This window comes from Macaca fascicularis, chromosome 15 (genome assembly GCF_037993035.2).
Source record: "Macaca fascicularis isolate 582-1 chromosome 15, T2T-MFA8v1.1".
NCBI lineage: Eukaryota > Metazoa > Chordata > Mammalia > Primates > Cercopithecidae > Macaca > Macaca fascicularis.
This window is the reverse complement of record NC_088389.1, coordinates 68279314-68302090: the sequence shown is the minus strand read 5'-3', so window position 1 is coordinate 68302090 and position 22777 is coordinate 68279314. Positions and strand designations below refer to the sequence as shown.

The 22777-nt window shown below is 36.1% G+C and overlaps 1 long non-coding RNA gene across 1 annotated transcript in view; it reads right to left on the bottom strand.

Annotated features, from left to right (window-relative positions):
* LOC135967559 (uncharacterized) overlaps nucleotides 1-22303 on the bottom strand; it is an 816926-nt gene extending 794623 nt beyond the window's left edge. Inside the window, exon 1 of the long non-coding RNA XR_010581733.1 lies at nucleotides 21994-22303. This is a non-coding gene — a long non-coding RNA (uncharacterized lncRNA). The remainder of the gene's footprint in view (nucleotides 1-21993) is intronic.
* Between the last annotated feature and the right edge of the window lie 474 nt (nucleotides 22304-22777).

The following is a 22777-nucleotide window of genomic DNA, read 5'->3' as shown; positions in this document are numbered from 1 at the left end:
AAATGATGCATTTTATGCACTTTTTCAGGACATAAAAATACTCAAAAAGGAGCTCTCTCTCCCTCACACACACACAAAACAAAAAAACCTGATGAACCATTGACCCAAAGTAAATGGTCCTGCCACCTCAACAAACATTTCTAGGCTTTATTTGGTTAAATTATTTCTTGCTACTTTTAAGAAATATGTGAGAAATAATTTTTCACCCCCTTAGAACTCACAACATTTAAACAAGCCCAATATTATGTAAGTCATTTGCTTTCTGGAAACTACCTAGTCCCTATTTAGAAATTACAATTAAGCCTATTTATGCTAATATTTCTAACTCAGTCATTTTAGAATGAGACTGCTACTAAAAAGAAAACTCTAGAATCTGTACAAATTGCAGTACAACAGACATTCCTGTTAGACTTCCTCTGTCCCTCAGAGTTTTTCCTTATAGAGGCTTTAGTGATCTCCTCTCATGTCTGCTGGAATCTCTGGTCCAACAATGGACTTCTGATACAAAAACTGACCTTCTTGGCCCCGCACTACATACCATTAGAGCACTATCTGATAGCTGCATGCTGGGTTCTTCTGGGAATGGATGTTATTACATGCCTTGACACTATGAGTTTCCATACCTGGCTGCCCATTGTGACTGAGTCATGGAGGCAGCAACTGAGGCAGATTCAAAAAAAGAAAAAGCTTTCTGAATTTAAACCCATAATATGCCTAAGCATGAAAGATTTTCATGTGCTATGGAAGAGAAAGTGGTACTTTAAATGATAGACTAGAATCTAGGACCTCTGGCATCTTCATCCCACCTAGAATTAGAAATTGCTTCCCTTGCTAGATGCAATGAAACAATAGAAGGCTACGTGGAGAACAACTGGAGAACAACTTGGGAAAACTAAGTGGACAGAAACTGGAGTCCTGCATACTGTATGGATGACAATGATATCATCATGCATGATGAAAGCCATTGGAGAGCTGCTGCCTTCCATTTCCTAACCAGGATATCTATCATTAAGTGTAATACCCAAGGGTCAGAAATATTGGCTAAATTTCAGGCAGTCGCCTTAGTGTTAGAGAATTCCCTGACCAACAATAGACTCCATCTTCAGATTTTATAGACTCTTGGGCCATTGCTAATAGCCTGAGTTCTGGTCCAGCCAATGACAACAATTCTTTATTCAAGTTGCTCCTTTAGGGTAAAGAACTCTGGTAATTTCTTGCCCTAACAGATAGCCAAAAATATAAATTAAAGCCACACATATCTCTGCACATTCTAAAGTCACAACACAAGTCATTGACAACAAATCTTTATGCTCTTCAAAGTTCACGACATCATTTATAGTGACCAAGACACACATTCTCCTTCACAAAATGCCAAATGATTGGCTCCATTACATGGCATTCAACAGAACATTAACCTTTCTTGCTGGTTTCAAGTTGTGTGCTTCAATGCTTTACTTAAGTAAGTTAAATTTAAACATCAAGGGTAGAAAATAATGTAACTTAATATTGGATGTTTGATTCCTGATAAATTTTATATCCTGCTATTTATCTTTTGTCTCACATCTGGACAAGTTGTTAAGAAAAGCCAGAAACTCAATCTCTTGAAACCAACAAGGACATTCAAGCAAGACAAACCCAACCAGTGTGTGGGAACTCTGACTCAGGCCCCACCACCTATTATACACACACACACACACACACACACACACACACACACACACACACACAAGCCACTTGCTCTTTCCTTTGTTGAAGTCATTTTTTCACTAACATAGGAGTCTTCTCTACTATCAAAAAGCTTCAATATGTGAGTAACACATCTTTTTATAACATCTTGTCATGTGTCCATCTCAACATCAAACAAAATTTGTGTAAAGGTCAGTCCAATCTTCTATGGGACCACTAAAAAAACCCAGATCCTTTAAAGAATGGAAAAAAAGGATGAGTTCATGTCCTTTGTAGGAACATGGGTGCAGCTGGAAACCATCATTCTCAGCAAACTATTGCAAGAACGGAAAACCAAACACTGCATGTTCTCACTCATAGGTGGGAATTGAACAATGAGAACACTTGGACACAGGAAGGGGAACATCACACACCGGGGCCTGTTGTGGGGTGGGGGGAGAGGGGAGGGATAGCATTAGGCGATATACCTAATGTAAATCTTATGTAAATGACGAGTTAATGGGTGCAGCACACCGACATGGCACATGTATACATATGTAACAAACCTGCACGTTGTGCACATGTACCCTAGAACTTAAAGTATAATAAAAATAAATAAAATAAAAAGTAAAAAAAGGAAAAATTACATGCAAAAAAAAAAAAAAAAGAATGGATAGATAGATGGCACAGAGCTAGTCACTATATAGCTGCCAAAAATTACTTCGCTATAACTGTTTTATTGTATGTTGAAATCCATGCATTGTTGTAAAACTGTGGAACTCTTTATGGGGCATACTTATCTTTTACGTTCCACAAAGTCATAATATGTGGTATGAATAAAAAATTAATATTTGATTAAATGAAAATTTGTTTAATATGTATCATGTATGTAGTATACAAGATAAAATAAAATAATTAAATTATATTTCTCTGTAATAAAATATTGTATAACTCTCAGGGAGTATAATAAAGTTCACTGGATTTAAACCTATTACGTGTCAAGTTGTGAAATATTTTCAATGTTTAATTCAAAATTAAGGTAGTCAAATTCTGAAAACTCACATGATTGGATAATTTAAAACTCCTAATTGTGTGTATAGATTGAATTTTTCTATAGTCATGAGCTTCCTTATGAGAAGCTGAGCTTCCTTTTTAGAAGTTGGTCTGATCCAAAAAAATTGTGTGGAAATTAAACAGTGTTTGAGAAACTACACAACCAGAAATAATATCAATAGGAAAGGTGAGGAATGGAAGGATCTATTTTGAAGGGAAAAGCTCTTATTGTATCTGGTAAATGCATTAAACACAAAACTTCATTAAAATATTAGAAAAATAGCTAGAAATAAATTGTTAAACACTGAGGAAGACTCAAATGCAGCATAATACATTACATAGAGATTTTATGAATAAACAAACAAGGGAAATTTCACTTATTCAGTACTTAGGGTGCTCTGCGAGTGTGGGCATAAATGATCCCATTTAATTAGCAAATCATTATGTGTTAAATTCTGTTTTTAATAACATAAGGACAAGTCCAAATAAATTTATTTTTCAGTCACTATGTGTCAGTTGCCATGCCAAGAAATATATAGACCAATAGCAAACATTATACAAATGTTTCAACAAAGGACTTAATTTCTCCAGTTTCTTAATGAAAAACCCAAGTTCTGCAGCTACGTTTTGCAGATGATGTGAAATTAGGGGTCAAACTCTCAGTAGACAAGATACCACTGAATCATTACAATAAATTTCAAAAAGGAAATTGGTAAATATGCATCTTGAGATTATACAAAATAAACACGAAAACATAAATCATTTTGTTTACTTCTATCAAAGCAGTAAGGTAACAGAAAGATTGATAGTTGTAGAAATAAACAGAAATATTTTCTATTTTATTTTTCATGCTTCAAATACTTGATTTTATAAACTTAAAAGCAAATAAAATAGTATGCATGATAGTTTATATTAAAACGTCAACATGTTATGCATGGAACCCTATATATCAAATCCTGATAATAATCATTTTATAAAGCACCAAGTTATATGTGTGCATGCCCATGCTCTGTATTCTATGCTTTAAATTATTTAATGTTCAATATTATTATAAAACTCATTATGTTATCAGTACAAATAAAAAGGCAGCTTTCAAATTCTTCTCAAATTGGCGCATAATAAGCAACCAAATAGTAACTTTGTATTTTTTTTTAGCAATAAACTCTTAATTTTGTGAGGACAAAGGCCTCCCCCTCTTTTACCCACAATTATAACTGTGATGCTTGAAATACGACATCAAACATAATAGACACAAATAGATTTGCTTAATGGACACCAACAAATAAATGGATGAATTAATTGAATGTATACACACATATTTCATAGTTTCCTAAAATTTGTGTATTTTAGAATAATTATTAAACTTTATATTGAAATAGTAAATTTTAGCATTTCATTCACCATGCCTTTTCAATTAGGTTTATTCCTTTACATTTAATTTCAAATCTGCTTTCCTCAGTACATGGTGTTCTCACGTACAATGAGAATTACATAGATACACAGTTGACCCTTGAACAACACAAATTTGAGCTCCCTGGGTCTGCTCATATATGGATTTTTTTCAATACAAGTTGCATGGAATGCACCTGCCTCTCTTGCCTCCCATGCAACCTGCTCCTCCACCTGTTCTGCTCCTGCCAACTCTGAGAAAGCAACCAACCCCTCCTCTCCCTCATTCTCCTCAGCTTATTCAATGTGAAGACAATGAAGGTAATGACATTTATGATGGTTCACTTCCACTTAATGAATAGTAAATGTATTTTCTCTTTCTTACGATTATCTGAATAATATTTTCTGATCTCTAGCTTACTTTATTGTAAGGATGCAGTATGGAATACATATAACAAACAAAGTATGTGTTAATTTACCGTGTTATCAGTAGGGCTTCCAGTCAACAATAGGCTATTAATAGTTAAGTTTTGGGGAATCAAAAATTATATGTGGATCTTTGACTGTTTAATCTTCTGGACCTCTAACTTTCAGGTTGTTCAAGGGTCAACTCTAACGTCAAAAAAAAAAAAAAAAAAAAAAAAAAGGAAGCATCATTTAACAAACAGTTCAAGTCCTTTCAGGAAATTACATTATTTGTCCAGTAATATCTTGAGATAGTTTTCTGATAACTCAAATATACTGGGATGAAATAAAACATTTTTGTTGCAAATTATAATAGTTTCTTTCACACAATATGTGAATACAAGTAATTCACTTATTTAGGCTTTCATTTCTATATTTGAAAAATAAAGTTATTTAAGTAGATTATTTTTACATGAAACATTTTGTATTTCACTTCAATGCAATTCCATTGCATCCAATTTAATCCAATAAATGTTGATTAAACACAAATCACATATCAGATACTGCCAGCTGAGGATAGGGAAGATAAGTAAGACATGGTTCAAGAAACACAGCCCAAATTGCTCATTCATCTGTGTGCCAACTACAAATACCTTTGTGTTATAGTCGCAGAGTAGAGTAATTGAAAGATACTATATGGACCACAATCCTGAAATATTTACTATCTGGACTTTGAAAAAGAAAGTTTGCCGATGCCTTTTGAAGATAATGATGTTTTGCTTCTTTATTATATCCACATACCTGGAGATTCGGAATGAGCATGTCGGGGGCCCGGAAAAGCAATTCAAAGAATAAATACCAAACTGATAGTGACATTTCTCTTCTCCAACAATCCCCCAAGCCTGGCTTCACTACTGCATGCTTCTAACTAACGACCTCTCACTTAAATGAACAGCGCTTAGAAAATATATATTAGTATACTACATAAAATGAAGAACCAGTAGTGGAACTTCATTCTAAAGGGGATATTTTGACATATTTATGTATCTCTAAGGGGATCAACTGTGTCTACTCTACAACTGATAAGTGAAAGAAAATAATACACAAATATATCTAATAACTAACAAAAATGTCAGTATATAAAAAAACTTTCAAAAAACATCAGTAATATCTTTAAATACTTACCAAGAGAAACCCCGTTATCAAATATTTCTTGGAACAATATTGTCTGGAAATACAAAATGACCCTTTGAAGTGGATAAACTTTCTCTAAAATGGATAAAATCCCTTTTCAAGATATTATGAGGACAACATTACTTTGAGAATTCCAGTATTCACATAAAATTTAATCATGAAAAAATCCTACAGGCCATCCTTTATCACACAAACTTTATGCACAGGAGCAGATTGTATTATTTTACTATTAATCATCCAGCCTTTACATATGTGTCTTAGCCAGATTTAGATATAGTGTAGACAGTTGTTGAAATTGAGAGCCGGAATTCAAATTAACTACAGTAGTCCAAATATTCTGAACCTTCCCTTTTAATACTTTATGTGGCTTACCTGTCTGTGAAAGGGATATAACTCTTACTATCTTGTATTAATTATGCATTGAAAGTATAACATATTTTTACTGCCCCAATTCCATAGCAATGCAAATTATTGTGAAATACTTATATCTAAAACTTAAAGTATTATATCTAAAAGGAGTCGTGTGTGTGTGTGTGTGTGTGTGTGTTCTTTGTGTATTATTGCTGGTGTTTGCTTATATTCTTTGCTTCATCTTAGGTATCCGTTATATATTCAATCATCAGTATTTTTAAATTAAACTGAAATAAGATCATTGAGGAAATTGTGTGATAGGACAGATTTCTAGAAATGCTGATTTTTCTGCAAAAGCAGGAAGTAAACAAAATTAATCTTATTTTGTTAACACTTCTCAAAATGACAAAGTTAACAGGGTGTGGAGGATGGCAAGTCTGAACAGTTTTCATCTTCTCAAAAAGCAGCTCCAAAGATTCTAATGCCATAGAACTGAGAGGGAGCAATGTTATCATCAAACACCGGCTATGATGTGTTTCCTCTTCTCTAGAAATTATATGGAAATAGGGATGAATCCAATTGTTAAGATCTCATTAGTGCTATTTTTACAACCAGCTCTCAAACCATAGTCTTAGTTTCTTTTTCCAGTTTATTAAGGCATGTATATAAAACAAAAATTTTATATATTTAAGGTATATAGCATGTTTTCATACATTTAAACATTATGAAATATTCAAAAGCAAGGTAATTCACCTATCATGTCAAAGCTTATCAATTTTTCTGGGGAGAATTTGAAAGTTATTCTCCGTTAGCAATTTTCAAGTATAAAATGTATTATTATTTAATATAATCACCACACTATATAATATTTAAGAACTTAATCATCTTGAGTAACTGAAACCTATCCTTTGATCAACATCCCCCTATACCACTGGTAAGTGCCATTCCACTCTGCCTCTAAGAGTTACATATTTTTTAGATTCCACATATGAGCTTATGCAGTACATTTTTCTATGTTAGTTCATTATTACACTGCTGTGAATAAATGCCTGAAACTATATAATTTATAAAGAAAAAAGGTTTAATTGGCTCACAATTCCACGGATTGTAAAGGAAACATGGCTGCGGAGGTCTCAGGAAACTTACAATTATGGCGGAAGTCAAAGGGGAAAGCAGGCATGTCTTAAATGGCCAGGGCAGGAGGTAGAGAGAGAAGGGAAGAGTGCCGTACACTTTTAAACAACCAGGTGTTGTGAGAACTCACTCACTATAATGAGAACAGCAAGGGAGAAATCTACCCCCATGATCCAATCACCTTCCACCAGGCCCCTCCTCTAACACTGAGGATTACAACTGGACATGAGATTTGAGTGAGGACACAAATCTAAACCATATCACTTCCAAAAGCCCTACCTCTAATCAACATATAAATTTGGGAATTATGATTCCAACACATGAAATTCTATTGACACATTCACATTCAAATGATAGTAGATTTTTTTATGAGTAGAATATTGGTTCTAAATCTCATAGCTTTTTCAGATGTGATGAGAATTTTGTATAATTCAGATAAGATATTTTTGAGGTAAAATGTATCTACTTATGTAATTAGCATATCTGTGCACAGAACTGTCATGAAGAAATCTTTTTTGAAATTCATCTCTAATGTGTGGGACTTATTGCCTAAAGCAATATACCATAGCATTGTCCACATACTTTTGAGCTTACCTACATCCTGATAGGCACAACAAAATGTGCGTTAAAACAATCTTGCCCTTACAATATTTACTAAATGTATAATAGTTTGAATTTCTAATAATATTGATTTAAATGCTTAAGGGTAAGATTGATGAAAATACAATTTAGATAGCCTAAATGACTGTAAATGAATAAAAACTTTAGTAGATTATTGGAGTCTTCACCAAAAAATAGTATTAAAGGATTATTATAGATAGAGGGCTTCCTAGTGTTCACAATAACAAAGAATGTATAAGTTTAATTCACATATTATTCTAAATTACTGAGATAAAAATTAAATAGGAAGGGCTTAAGGAACAACATTATATTACTCCATTAGAAGTCAATTTTTTCTGATGACGATCATCAAGGTTAATTTAGTTTACATGGCTTTATTATCATGCAGGTTTTCACTATTCATTGAAAAACTTAGTCTCACAGAATAGTCATTATAAAGAGAAATAAATAAATATTATATTAATTGTTGTTAAAAATTTCTCTGTGAAATAAGACAAAACATGAGTGTTGAATTATTTAAATACACAATCTCATGCAAAATATTTAGATGAAAAGCTCAGAGTTGCTGATTCTAGAAGAAAAATTTAATGGATTTTGCTATGTTCAGGTGGGAAAAAAGTAATAGAGAATATTAAGTAGATTGATGAGTGCTTGAAATTACTAATAATGTATTATGTAGATAGGATAATAGTCTTTAGAATCTGTAGTTTGTGAACTATGAGAACAATCATGCTGATGATTATTTTTTAGTTTAAAGCATTGTAAGACAACATGTAAAGCAATAATTTAAAGCATAGTAAAATATTTGTAATTGATGAATATATTTCTATTTTCTATAGTTAGAGAAATGTAGCTATATGCCGCCAAAGAAATGCTAATTTATATTAAAAAGTGCAATCACCAGAACTTTTATAGAAAGTTAGATATTACTCTTCTGCTATTATTGAATGTGAATGTGTATATGCAGAAGGTAGACAAGGAGAGACAGACAGAGAGAGACAGAGAGAGAGAGAGAGAAAATATGAAATTATTATATGTTGATATACATGTGATTTAAAGTCCAAGCAGTTGTTAATGGTGCCATCATTTAACATTGAGTGTCCTCAAGGAGTTTCTCCATCCACCTCTGGTACATAACATGGCATTTTTATTAAATAATCTTATAGACCAGGCGCGGTGGCTCACGCCTGTAATCCTAGCACTTTGGGAGGCTGAGACGGGTATATTGCCTAAGTTCAGGAGTTTGAGACCAGCCTAGACAACATGGTGAAACCCTGTCTCTAGTAAAAATACAAAAAAATTAGCCGGACATGGTGGCGGACACCTGTAATCCCAGCTACTCAACAGGCTGAAGCAGGAGAATTGCTTGAACCCAGGAGGCAGAGGCTGCAATGAGCCGAGATCGCGCCATTGCACTCCAACCTGGTGACAGAGTGAGATTCCGTCTCAGTAATAATAATAATAATCATCATCATCATCATCTTTTATAGCACTTCTTAGAGTTTTTTTTTAAATATACAATGTGTTTTTTTTCTTCTACTTCTAATTTCCTTGGGTACAGGTGCAGGTTTATTACATGGATAAATTGTGCATTGCTGAAGCTTGGTGTACCAGTGATCCAGTCACCCAGATAGTGAACATAGTACCCAATAGATTGCCTTCCAACACAGCTTCTTCTCCCACTCTACCCTCTCAAGCAGTCCCTGTGTCTATTATTCTCATCTTTGTTTCCATGTGTATTCAATGTTTAGCTCCCACTTCTAAGTGAGATCATGTGATATTTGGTTCTCTGTTTCTCTGTTAGTTTGCTTGGGATAATGGCCTCCAGCTGCATTCATGTTGCTGTAAAGGACACAATTTTATTCTTTTTTTAAGGCTATGTAGTATTTCACGGTGTCTATGTACCATATTTTCTTTATCCATTCCACAGTTTGGGCATCTTGGCTGAATCTATGTCTTTGCTATTGTGAACAGTACTGCAATGAACATGAGTGTGCATATATCTTTTTGGTAAAACAATTTATTTTCCTTTGGGTATATATCCAGTAGTGAGATTGCTGAATCAAATGGCAGTTTTAAGTACTTGGAGAAATTTCTGCACTGCTTTCTATGGTGGATGAACTAATTTACACTAACACTAGCAATGTATAAAGGTTCCCGTTTCTTCACAACTTTGCCACCATCTGTTGGTTTTTGACTTTTTATTAATAGTCATTCTGACTGGTGTGATATGGTATCTCAGTATTGTTTTGATTTGCATTTCTCTAATGATTAGTAATGATGGGTATTTTTAAATGTATTTGTTGGCTACATGTATGTCTTTCTTTGAAAAAGTTCTGTTTATGTTCTTTTCCCTATTTTTAATAGGGTCGTTTTTGTTTCATGAATACTTAAAATTTCTTAAAGGTCCTGGATATTAGATCTTTGTCAGATGATTAGTTTGTGGACATTTTCTTCCATTCTGTAGGTTTTCTGTTAATAGTTTTTTTTTCTTTGTTGTCCAGAAGCTCTTGAATTTAATTAGGTCCTACTTGTCTATTTTTGTTTTGCAATTGATTTGGTGGACTTAGTCATAAATTATTTGCCATGGTCAAATTTAGAATGACATTTACTTGGTTTTATCCCAGGGATTTTTATTGTTTTAGGTTTTACATTTAAATGTTAAATCCATCTTGAGTGAATTTTTGTATAAGGTGAAAGAAAGGGGCCCAATATTAATCTTCTGCATATTGCTAGCCACTTATCCCATCACCAATTATTGACTAGGTAGTCCTTCCCCATACTGTTTGGTAATCTTTTAGTCAGAAATCAGGTGATTGTAGGCATGTGGCTTTATTTCTGGGTCTCTATCCTGGTCCATTAGTCTATGTGTACATTTTTGTACCAGTACCATGCTGTTTTGGTTGCAATAGCCTTGTCGTATAGTTTAAAGTTGGGTAGTAAAATGCCTCAGGCTTTGTTTTTTTTGCTTAGGATTGTTTTGGGGATTCAAGCTTTTTTTGGTTCCTTATGAATTTTATGATATTCAAGAGCAAATAAATATATTTACGATGGTGATAGTGCCATCAATGACTAAGGTTTTGGAAAATCTCTCCAAATTGACAGGATGACAAAAAGGAGGGAGTCATTAAATCAAGTTTAGCCTAAAGCTGCCTCCTTATATATTTTAAGTTTGGCCTAAATGTTTCTCTGTACATCATAAACTATAGCATAAATTGAAGTGTAAACAGACTGTAATCTACTCTTGTGCCAATCACTGAGTTTTGGCCAATCAAATGTGGCCAAGTGTTGACTGTGTTCAATTAAGACAAATGCCAAGCTGTAACCTATCTGGCTGTTTCTGGATCTCACTTTCACTTTCTATAAGTCACTTTCCTTTTTCTGTCCATAAGTTCTCTTCCACCATGTGACTGCACTGGAGTCTCTGAGCCTACTCTGGCTTGGGAGGTTGCCTGATTTGCAAATCGTTCTTTGCTCAATAAAATGCTTGTAAATTTAATTTGGCTGAAGTTTTTCTTTTAACACAAGCTACCTTTATCCAGAACAGTTTTAATGTAGGCAACGATTGAGACACTTTGAAAAGAATTCTACTCTTCAACTAAAGTTTTTTTCTACCCTAGAATGGTTGGCCTGTTTCCCAAAATTTTAAGGCACTTAGATTGTAAAGCACAGCATGCTTTTCTCATACTGACATATACCTAATGTCACTATGCCATCTCAAAAACGATATATATCAAATTTTATCCATCCCTCTCCTATTTAAAAAATCTTCTCTTTTATTTATTCTGCCAAGTTACTTTGAACGTAACTTCACAAAGTTTTTGGAGAGTCAATTGAGGTACTATATAGGGACTTACTATGAAAACATTAAAGCACTAAGTAAGCAAATGATGCTATTTTTGGAAAAGAGTGGAGTAAATTATGTGAGATCATGTATGTTGAAATACATTCTCAAGCAGCACAAACTATTACAAGTACAATATAAGTGTTTTACATGCAAAACAATTACCAGTAATTTCTTTCTAAAAGCACTAAGTCAATCTTCAAAGAAGACCTTGAGAAGAGTCAATACCATTCTAATCTTCTTCTGTTATTTGTAGTCACATCTGCCTTTCGCATGAGAACATACATTTATTTTTTTAGGACAGGGCTCTGTCTTACTCCCTTATCTGTTTCCTCAGCACAATGCCTCACCCACAATATAAGTGCAAAAAATTTAAATTTGTTTTTTAATTTTAAAAAATTGGAGGAATTTAGTAGATCTTTAGTATATGCCACTTATATAGAAGCAACAAGAGAATTTTACTTCCAATCTAGCAGTAATATCAAAGTAGATAAATTATAAAATTTGATTTTTTGAGCCTATGAGAGAACTGAGGTCACAAGGTAACCCAGTAAACTGAAATCCAAAGAATGACAATATTTTCTATAGAGACCATTAGCGGCTTAAAGTATAAAGAATACAAAAACATTTACAGCTTTTCTAAAAGAAAAACCTAGAGAAATAAGAACATAACGAATGAGCAGATAATCCCCTCATTGTTATGAAGTTCATAAATTGGAAATGCCTTATAATGAAGTTTTAAATTATTTGTGAATTTTGATAATTTTAGGTGTAGACTGTGATAGTTATAAATTTATTTTGTAAATACCAAAGAAACCAATAAAATAAGAAGAAATAGTAGTTAAAAAAATGTATGAAAAAAATAAAAGGGTATACAACATAATTAATTTATCGAAAATAAGACACAAAATTAGGAAATGAAGAAAAAGAGTGTATAAGAAGTGTATAAATTAAACATCAAGAGAGTAGACTTTAACTCATTGAGATAGAGACTAAAATGATGGTTACTAGAGGCCAGTGTTGGAAGGGGAGCATGAGAAAATTTAGAAAAATGTTGATCAAACGAAATGAAATTTTAGGTAGATAGAAAATATTCAAGAAATGTATTATACAATAAAATGACTATTGTTAATAAGAATGTGATATAATCTTAAAATGGTAAGAGAATAGATTTTAAGTGTTCTTACTACAAAAAATGTTAAGGATGAGGTAACTCATAATTAGCTCAATTTAGCCATTTTACCATGTACACATATTTTAAAACATCATGCTGTACATGATAAATATATACAATTTTTACTTGTCAATTAGAGAAAGAAGTAAATTATAAAAAATCCAAACATATCAATAATTAAAATAAATACATCAAAGATTCCAATTAAATGGGATAGCATAATAATAGATATAAAACAAGATTAATTATGTGTTTGTAAGGTACAAATAAGTTGAAAATAAAAGGATGGAAGAAAATTACAATATGAACACTAAACCGCAGGAAGCTAGTGTGACCTGCTAACAACAGACAAAATAAAGTTCAAGGTAAAGAGTATTATTAGAGCTAAAAAGCCCACTGTTCTGCAATCAAGGAATAGTTTGACAATGAAGAAAACATAATGCCAAATGTATATGTACTCTATAACAAAGTTCCCACATATAGAAAATGGATTTAACAAAACTATAGGGAACTAGAGACAAATCTCCAAATCATGTTTGAAGACATTAAGATGCCTCTCTCAATAATAGATAAAACAAATAAAAAAATTCATGGAAATGTGGACGCCATAAACTGAACCTCGGTAACCTGAACTCACCTCATAAGTTATCATAGATAAGCAAATAAAACCAAAATGAGATACTACTGGATACCCACTGTAATAGAAAAAATAAAATAATAATTGACAACACTATTTCTAGAATATGTGGAGCAACCAGAACTCTCAAATACAGAGAAATGAGATCTTAAGGGTTTCTTTTTCACAGGACTCTTGTCTGCCTTGACTGGAAAAGTGCCCATGGGAACACTGCATGGTGATGGAAAGATAATCTGTCTTGATATTCTGTCATCAAATCTGATTAAATGTTACATTTAAGATTTAAATCTTTCATAGTATGTAAATTACACTACAATAAAAATAATAGTCTTAAAATGCATTTAAAATGCATCCCTCTTTAAAAACTTAATTTAAAGTATTTAGAGAAAGCTGAAAGGAATGGTACAAGCTTGACTTTACAGATTAGCTCAAAATAGTGCTATCAAGAATGAGTTCCAACCTTAAATATACATTTATGAATATGAAAGACGTCATTACTTCCTTCATATGGCAGACAGTCTGCACCATGTCATATATGCATATACTTCTGCCCTATTTCTCCATAACTTGAATTTGCTTGAAGACAATGCTAGTTTTTTTGAGTGCTGAAGCTAGATCATGTGCTTATAGAGAACCTGTGACCTCCTACCTTAGATGTTTTCAGGCAGAGGGCTTGATTTTCATTTAAATTATTCTCCCAGTGAATATATTAACTGAACTTATTCTGCTGAGGTAATCAAATTATATGCCATATACTATATAATATATACTATTAATATATACACACACACAATTACTGACCACTGATTATATGCCAGGCATTTCACAACAAATTTATCTACCTTTTCAATATAATATAATATAATATAATATAATATAATATAATATATAATATAATATAATATAAATTTAGCATGATCTTTTAATAGAAGATTATTTTGTCCCTTAAAATGACAAAAAAATGATGCTCCAATCGGTAAATGCTTAACGTATCATAGATATTTTATTAGTAAGTAAATAAGTCTAAGAAAAAAATTAGATTCAAACCTGGTTTTGCCTTATTCTAAGAATATGTGTTTATCCCTATTTATATATAACCTCCCAAACGGTAAACACACTACCCTTGAAGAATAAAATTGACTATCCTGTTTTACACACTTTTGTATCCCAAGCATAAAACATGTCCCTGACAAAAGAAAAATCACATATAAATATTTCATATGTTGATCTGTACAGAATAGAACACACAATAATTGAGGGAAAAAAAGACAAAAGCAAAGAGGAAAAAATAAGACATTTTGGCCTCAAACAGGCAATGCCATTTCTACAAAATATGGGGGAAACAGAGCTTCTTTGCTTTATTTTTTCCTTTAATCTTTTGATCCTAAGGTCAGGTCCTTAGAAGAGTACCTGTAAAGACTTCAAAGGCCTATACTTGAAGTAAACATTGGAACAACACCTATTTCTTCTTTCAGATTAGAATGAAGGAGTGTTCATTGCCTTAGCTGTTCATGAGATTCAAAAAGCGAGAAGTGTATCTCTAAAAGGTTTGGAGCTGAAATATAGTGGAGTCTGTCATTTTTAACTTTCTTTAGTATGTTTATCTACAAAAGAAACAGAAGTATACTTTAGTAAAAGTTTAGAGTGCCCATAACCTTGGGATAAAAATATTTTTAACATTTTCAAATATGTTGGATTTATTTTACTTTTCAATTTTTATTTTCAAATCAGAGGGTACATGTGCAGGTTTGTTACAGAGGTATATTGTGTGCTGCTGATATTTGCAGTATGAATAAATCCATCAATATTTGAAACCTAATTCACTCATACTTATTTTACTATTAACATAATAATTTGCTGAGGAAAATAATCTCAGCTCAGCGTTGGAATTGATATATTTTACAAGGTAGAAAATCAGTTTGTCATAAAATTTAGGGGAAAGTTACTAAATTTATTCAGAGTATTACTTATTATTTAAAACATTTTTAGGATCAAACTTTAGCATATTCAAATTTGACAGATGATTTTGAGACAGAAAATCTATAGGACATACAAATTTACAAAAAGTTAGATGGTAAAGCCCTCTTTTTTTTTCCAAAGCAAGAAATGTATGCAAATATTTTAAAAATCCTTTGTCAGTAAAAATGAAGAAAACAAAAATCAAAAGAAGAATGAGAGTCTATATCTCCAGTGATCATATGTGATGTGGCAACATTTACAGAAGAAGTGTGTAACTGTGTTTAATAAAAAACATGAGGTGTTTAATCTCTAGATTAAACTGTCAAAATGTCTGTGATGAATATTGCTTTTGGGAGAGTTCAATACAGACTTTCACAAAGGGGTCTTTTATACCTCTCTAGTTATGTAGTCAAGCCAGGCTGACAAAGCAGTTAGACCATATGAAAGTCAGCACCAAATTGATTCTGGGTATCAACAGGAAAGTTCTGAACTTTACTCAGCACATCATAGTTGATTAGTTAGTTGGTTAGTTAGTATACAGCCTTGACAGTCCAAACCAGGTATCCAGGTACTACTGGAGATACGCTTAAAGCTGTTCCAATCCAGCTACAATACAGTTCTAACCTATGTAACATTCATAATCTAAGTTCTGACTTTAAGATGCTGGAAAATAAACGAGAAATTAAATCCAAAATAAGTAGGAGGAGTATGGGATACATAATAAAAAGAAAAATCAATGAAAGAGAATAAAATAATGAAAATTGACAAACCCAATATTATTTATTTTAAAGGATGAATAGAATATATAAAAAATAGGATATACATAGAAAATGTATTACACAGAAAAGAATGGAAGATGCACACTATCTGATTTCAAAGCTCACCAAATAGCTATAGAGGTCAAGAAAGTTTTGTATTTGTGTTAGGGTAGACAAATATAATAGACTCCATACCTAGATCTACCTATATATGATCAACAAATTTTGGCAAGGCAATTCACTGGGGAAAGGAAAGTATTTTAAACAAATCATGCTTGTGACTTGAATAAATTGTTCAGAATCAGTCGAGCTCAGAAAGTGGCTGACTTCATGGTCTAATTTCAATCATGTCTTTCATTATATTTTTTGAATTAAAGGTAAATTGAAGGTTATATAATACACACACACACACACACACACACACATATGCATGTCTCACACGTCCATGTGAAGAGACCACCAAACAGGCTTTGTGTGAGCAACAAGGCTGTTTATTTCACCTGGGTGCAGGCAGGCTGAGTCCAAAAAAGAAGTCACCAAAGGGTGGTGAATTATCATCAGTTCTTATAGGTTTTGGGATAGGCGGTGGAGTTAGGAGCAATGTTTTGTGGGCAGGAGGTGGATCTCACAAAGTACATTCTCAAGGGTGGGGAGAATTACAAAGAACCTTTTTCAGGGTGGGGAAGATTACAAAGTACATTGATCAGTTAGGGTGGGGCAGAAACAAATTACAATGGTGCAATGTCATCAGTTAAGGCTATTTTCACTTCTTTTGTGGATCTTCAGTTGCTTCAGGAGATCTGGATGTACACGTGCAAGTCACAGGGGATATGATGGCTTAGCTTGGGCTCAGAGGCCTGACATTCCTGTCTTCTTATATCAATAAGAAAAGCAAAACGAAATAGTGAAGTGTTGGAGCAGTGAAAAATTTTGGGGGTGGTATGGAGAGATAATGGGCAATGTTTCTCAGGGATGCTTTGAGCGAGATTAAGGGTGGCGTGGGAACCTATGGTGGGAGAGATTCAATTGAAGAAAGACTTTGGGGCAAGGGGTGATATTGTGGGGTTGTTATAAGAAACATTGGTTGTATAGAATGATTGGTGATGGCCCGGATTTGGTTTTGTATGAAATAAGAAACTAAATGTCTTCCATTTAGTTTAAGTCCAAATAAGAGAAGGAGAAAAACAGGTATTAAAGGACTAAGAATTGGGAGGACCCAGGACATCCAATTAGAGAGTGCCCAAGGGGGTTCAGCATAATTACTTGCTTGGTTGGCGAGTTTTTGGGCTCTATCCTCGACAGAGTTCTCCTTTTTAAGTTGGAGGCTGAGCTTGGTAAGGTGTGTTTTTAAAAGACCATTAGTCCTTTCTACCTTTCCTGAAGATTGAGGACGGTAAGGGGTATGCAAGTTTCACTGAATACCAAGAACCTGAGAAACTGCTTGGGTGATTTGACTGATAAAGGCCAGTCTGTTATCAGACTGCATAGAAGTGGGAAGGCCAAACCAAGGAATTATGTATGACAGAAGGGAAGAAATGACCGTGGTGGCCTTCTCAGACCCTGTGGGAAAGGCCTTTACCCATCCAGTGAAAATGTCTGCCCAGACCAAGAGGTATTTTAGTTTCCTGACTCAAGGCATGTGAGTAAAGTCAACTTGCCAGTCGTGGGTGGGAGCAAATCCCTGAGCTTGATGTGTAGGGAAGGGAGGGGGCCTGAACAATCCCTGAGGAATAGTAGAATAGCAGATGGAACACTGAGAAGTGATTTCCTTGAGGACAGATTTCCATGATGGAAAGGAAATGAGAGGTTCTAAGAGACAGGCTAGTGGCTTATAACCTACATGGAAGAGGTTATGAAATGACAACAGAATAGAATGGACCTGTGAGGCTGGAAGGAGATATTTTCCTTGGTCTAAGAACCATTTGCTTGTGTGGGAAGAGATTGATAAGTGGACGTTTTAGTTGGGGAGTAGGTGGGAGCGACCGATGAGAAGGAGAAAAACTGGCCATGAGGGACAGAAGTTGGAAGTTAACTGCTTCTTTAGCTACCTTATCAGCATAAGTGTTGCCCTGAGCAACAGGATCTGATGCCTTTTGATAGCCCTTTCAGTGAATGACTCCAGTTTCCTTTGGAAGTAAAGCGGCCTTGAGAACAGTTTTTATTAAAGAGGCATTAATGATGGAGGACCCTTGTGTACTGAGGAAACCTCTTTCTGCCCATATAACAGCATGGTGGTGCGGGATATGGAAGACATATTTAGAGTCAGTATAAATATTGACGCTTAATTCCTTTGCAAGAGTGAGGGCTCAAGAAAAGGCAGAGTTTGGCTTGCTGAGAGGTAGTGGAGCGGGGCAGAGTGGTAGCCACAATGATAGATGTGGAAGATACTATAGCATAGCCTGCCTTTGCTGATGTGTGGCGATTAGGTCTGGTGGAACTGCCATCAAAAAACCGAGTGTGATCAGGGTGAGGAACAGGAAACAAGGAAATACTGGGAAATGGACTGAATGTCAGGTGGATCAGAGAGATACAGTCATGGGGGTGAGGGCCAGCCTAAAACAGTAAGGTCAAGTTTGGACAGAAAGGCTACAGGGCATGGTCCTGGCTCTTGTGTAGGAATTTTGACCACACAGTCCTGCACTTTGACTGTGTGTAATGAAAAAGGGTTGGGATGAGTCAGGGAGAGCTAGTGTGGGGGCAGCTTCTAGGGCTGTTTTTAAGGAACAGAAAGAGGAGTGGTGAAAGGATTTAGGATCTATGGGGCCAGTGAGGTTTGCTTTTGTGAGTTTATATAATGGTTTAGTCAGGATGGTAAAACTAGGTATCCAAAGGCGGAAGTACCTAACCATACCTAGGAAGGAAAGAGTTGTTGTTTTGTAGAAGGGGTTGGGGTTTGGGAGATTAGCCAGACACGATCAGCAGGGAGAACACGTGTGTTTTCATGAAAATTATGCCGATAGGTAACGGATGAGGAAGAAATTTGGGCTTGACTGAAGTAATGGGGGCTGTCCGTGAAGCCTTGAGACAGTACAGCCCAGGTAATTTGCTGAGCCTGGTGGGTGTCAGGGTCAGTCCAAGCGAAAGCAAAGAGAGGCTGGGATTAAGGGTGTAAAGGAAAAGTAAGGAAAGCATGTTTGAGATTCAGAACAGAATAATGGATTATGGAGGGGTCGTGCAGGGAGGTATTGAGGATAGGAGAGTCTATGGGTTTGGCACCACGGGGTGGATAGACAAGACAGTTTGGTTGATAAGGTGCAGATCCTGAACTAACCTGTAAGACTTGTCCAGTTTTTGGACAGGTAAAATGGGGGAATTGTGAGGAGAGTTCATAGGCTTTAGAAGGCCATGCTGTAACAGGCAAGTGATAACACGCTTTAACCCTTTAAAGCGTCCTGTGGGATGGGATATTGGCATTGAGCGGGGAAAAGGTGATTAGGTTTAATGGAATGGTAATCATCCGTTGCCAAGGAGGGAGTAGAGGTGTGGGGAGATACGAGGAGAGGATGTGAAGGAGGCTTTGAACTAGGGGAAAAGGCAGCAATGAGGTGTGGCTGTAGCCCAGGAATAGTCAGGGAAGCAGATAATTTAGTTAAAATATCTTGACCAAAAAAGGGAGCTGGGCAGGTGGGGATAACTAAAAAAGAGTGCATAAAAGAATGTTGTCCAAGTTGGCACCAGAATTGGGGAGTTTTAAGAGGTTTAGAAGCCTGGCCGTCAATACCCACAACAGTTATGGAGGCAAGGGAAACAGGCCCTTGGAAAGAAGGTAATGTGGAGTGGGTAGCCTCCATATGGATTAAGAAGACAGGCTTACCCTCCACTGTAAGAGTTACCCAAAACTTGGTGTCTTTGATGGTCCAGGGGCCTTCCGAGGCGATCGGGCAGTGTCAGTCTTCAGCTGCTAAGCCGAGAAGATCTGGGAAGGGGTCAGTCAGAGCCTTGGGCCAGTTGGACATTTCGGTTTCCAGTGGGGTCCCGCACAGATGGGACACAGCTTAGGAGGAATCCCGGGCTGCGGGCATTCCTTGGCCCAGTGGCCAGATTTCCAGCACTTGAAGCTAGATCCTAGGGGAGGAAGTCCTGAAGGAACACCTGACTGCTGTGGCTTAGGCATTATGAAGTTTTTGTGTGCTGGAGATATGGCTGGGGTTTCTCTCACAGCAGAGGCAAGTAATTGCAACTCTTTATTATTGTACACCTTGAAGGCGAGGTGAATTAAGTCCTGTTGTGGGGTTTGAGGGTCGGAATTTAATTTTTGGAACTTTTTCTAGTGTCAGGAGCGAGTTGTGTAATAAAATGCATATTGAGAATAAGACAGTCTTCTGGCCCCTCTGGGTCTAGGGCAGCAAAGCACCTAAGGGTTGCTGCTAAGTGGGTTATGAACTGGGCTGGGTTTTCTTCTTTACCTTGGGTAGTTTCTTTAAGTTTGTCATAATTAACAGCTTTGTAAGCTGCCTTTTTAAGCCCTTCGACTACAGGAAACCATGTTATCTCGCCTAGCTATACCCGGGGAATCTGCCTGATAGTTCCATTGGGAATCTTCTCGGGGAGCTGCTCTAATGCCTTCCTGGAGGTCTGGCTCATGAAGCCGGTGGTTATCAGTGTGAGATTGGACTAGAGAAAAACTCTTTCCCATTCATCTGGGGAGAGGGTAGTAGTTAGGAAGACATTTAAGTCACTCCAGGTTAAATTGTAGGACAGAGTTAGATATCAGAATTCCTGTATATATTTAGTGGGGTCTGATGAGAAAGAGCCTAAACGCTGGCTGATTTGGGAAAGGTCCGATAGAGAAAAAGGCACATGTACCCTGGCTGTGCCTTCAGCTCCAGCCACCTCTCTAAGAGGAAATTGTTGGGCAGGTGGGGGAGAGCTGGTCGCAGAATGAAACTGTAAACCAGATCCAATATGGGGAGGGGAGATAATAGAAGGGTTATAGGGTTGGGAAGCAGAGGCTGAAGAAGAGTTGGGACCTGGCTCAGCCCAGCAAGGAACAGCCTAGGGAGAAGGGGAGAGGTCAGATGAGTCTGTAGAAAAGGATTCAAAGGACTCAGAGCTTGGGGTGGAGACTGAAGGAACAGACAGGAGAGAAAGAAGAAAGATTTGGGAAGAGTCACAGTGGGAGCGGAGACTAGGGATGGACCAATGTGTAAAAGAATGCCTGGATGTCAGACACCTTAGACCATTTGCCCATTTTTCGATGAAAATTATCTAGATTTTGTAAAATGGAGAAATAAAAAAGTGCCATTTTCTGGCTATTTAGAACCATTATCAAGTTTGTATCGGGGTCAAGTAGCATTGCAGAAGAAAACAAAGCCTTTAAGTTTTAGGTCAGGTGTGAGTTGAAGAGGTTTTAAGTTCCTGAGAACACAGGCTAAGGGAGAAGAAGGGAGAATGGAGGGCAGAAGGTTGCCCATAGTGAAGGAGGTAAGTTTAAAGAAAAGGGTAGAGAGATGGAGATGGGGGGTGGGGAGCAGCCCTGGGCTGCAATGTGGGTGAGCAGCCAAAGCAGGCGTCCCCACAGTTGACTTGCCACCAAGGGAATGTGGGTGAATAACCAAGGCAGGCATCCCCACAGTGATCAGACACCAATGGAGTGTGGGTGAATAATCAGGCAGGCATCCCCGTAATGATTAAACACCAAGGTAAGTCTGTCTTCCTGAGTCTGTGACCGGCGCCAGAGTTTTGGGTCCATGGATATAATGTGTCTCCTTTGTCTCTACTAGAGAGGAAAAAGAACTGGAATTGGAAAAACAGAGACTGAAGGGTAGTGAAGAGAGGCTGGAGAAGAGAGTGAAAAGTCCGCTTACACAATTTGAAATTGGTGATATGTTCCTTGGGCTGGTTGGTCTGAGGACCCAAGGTTGTAGGTGGATCTGTTCATGGAGTGAGGGTGAGGACAGAGTACTGGTCTCCCAAAGGAGTCCCTCTGACCCGGGTCTTCGTCACCAAATATCTCATGCATCCATGTGAAGAGACCACCAAACAGGCTTTGTGTGAGCAACAAGGCTGTTTATTTCACCTGGGTGCAGGCGGGCTGAGTCCGAAAAAGGAGTCAGCAAAGAGTGGTGGATTATCACTAGTTCTTAAAGGTTTTGGGATAGGCGGTGGAGTTAGGAGCAATGTTTTGCGGGCAGGGGTGGATCTCACAAAATACATTCTCAAGGGTGGGGAGAATTACAAAGAACCTTCTTAAGGATGGGGGAGATTACAAAGTACATTGATCAGTTAATCTGGGACAGAAACAAATTACAATGGTGGAATGTCATTAGTTAAGGCTATTTTCACTTCTTTTGTGGGTCTTCAGTTGCTTCAGGTGATCAGGATGTATACACGCAGGTCACAGGGGATATGATGGCTTAGCTTGGGTTCAGAGGCCTGACAATACACATATGCATATATGAACACACACACACACACACATATACACACACGTACATGTATATGTATGTGAGTGTGTGTATCATTTTTCTCATATTTTATGTATCTATTTATTAAGTTTCTCAAACTAAATTGTCTCTATAGTGACTGTTTCATTGATCAGGAATCAAAAAGAAATGTTCCCATTTCTTGAGAGAAAAACTCTTTTCAACTCC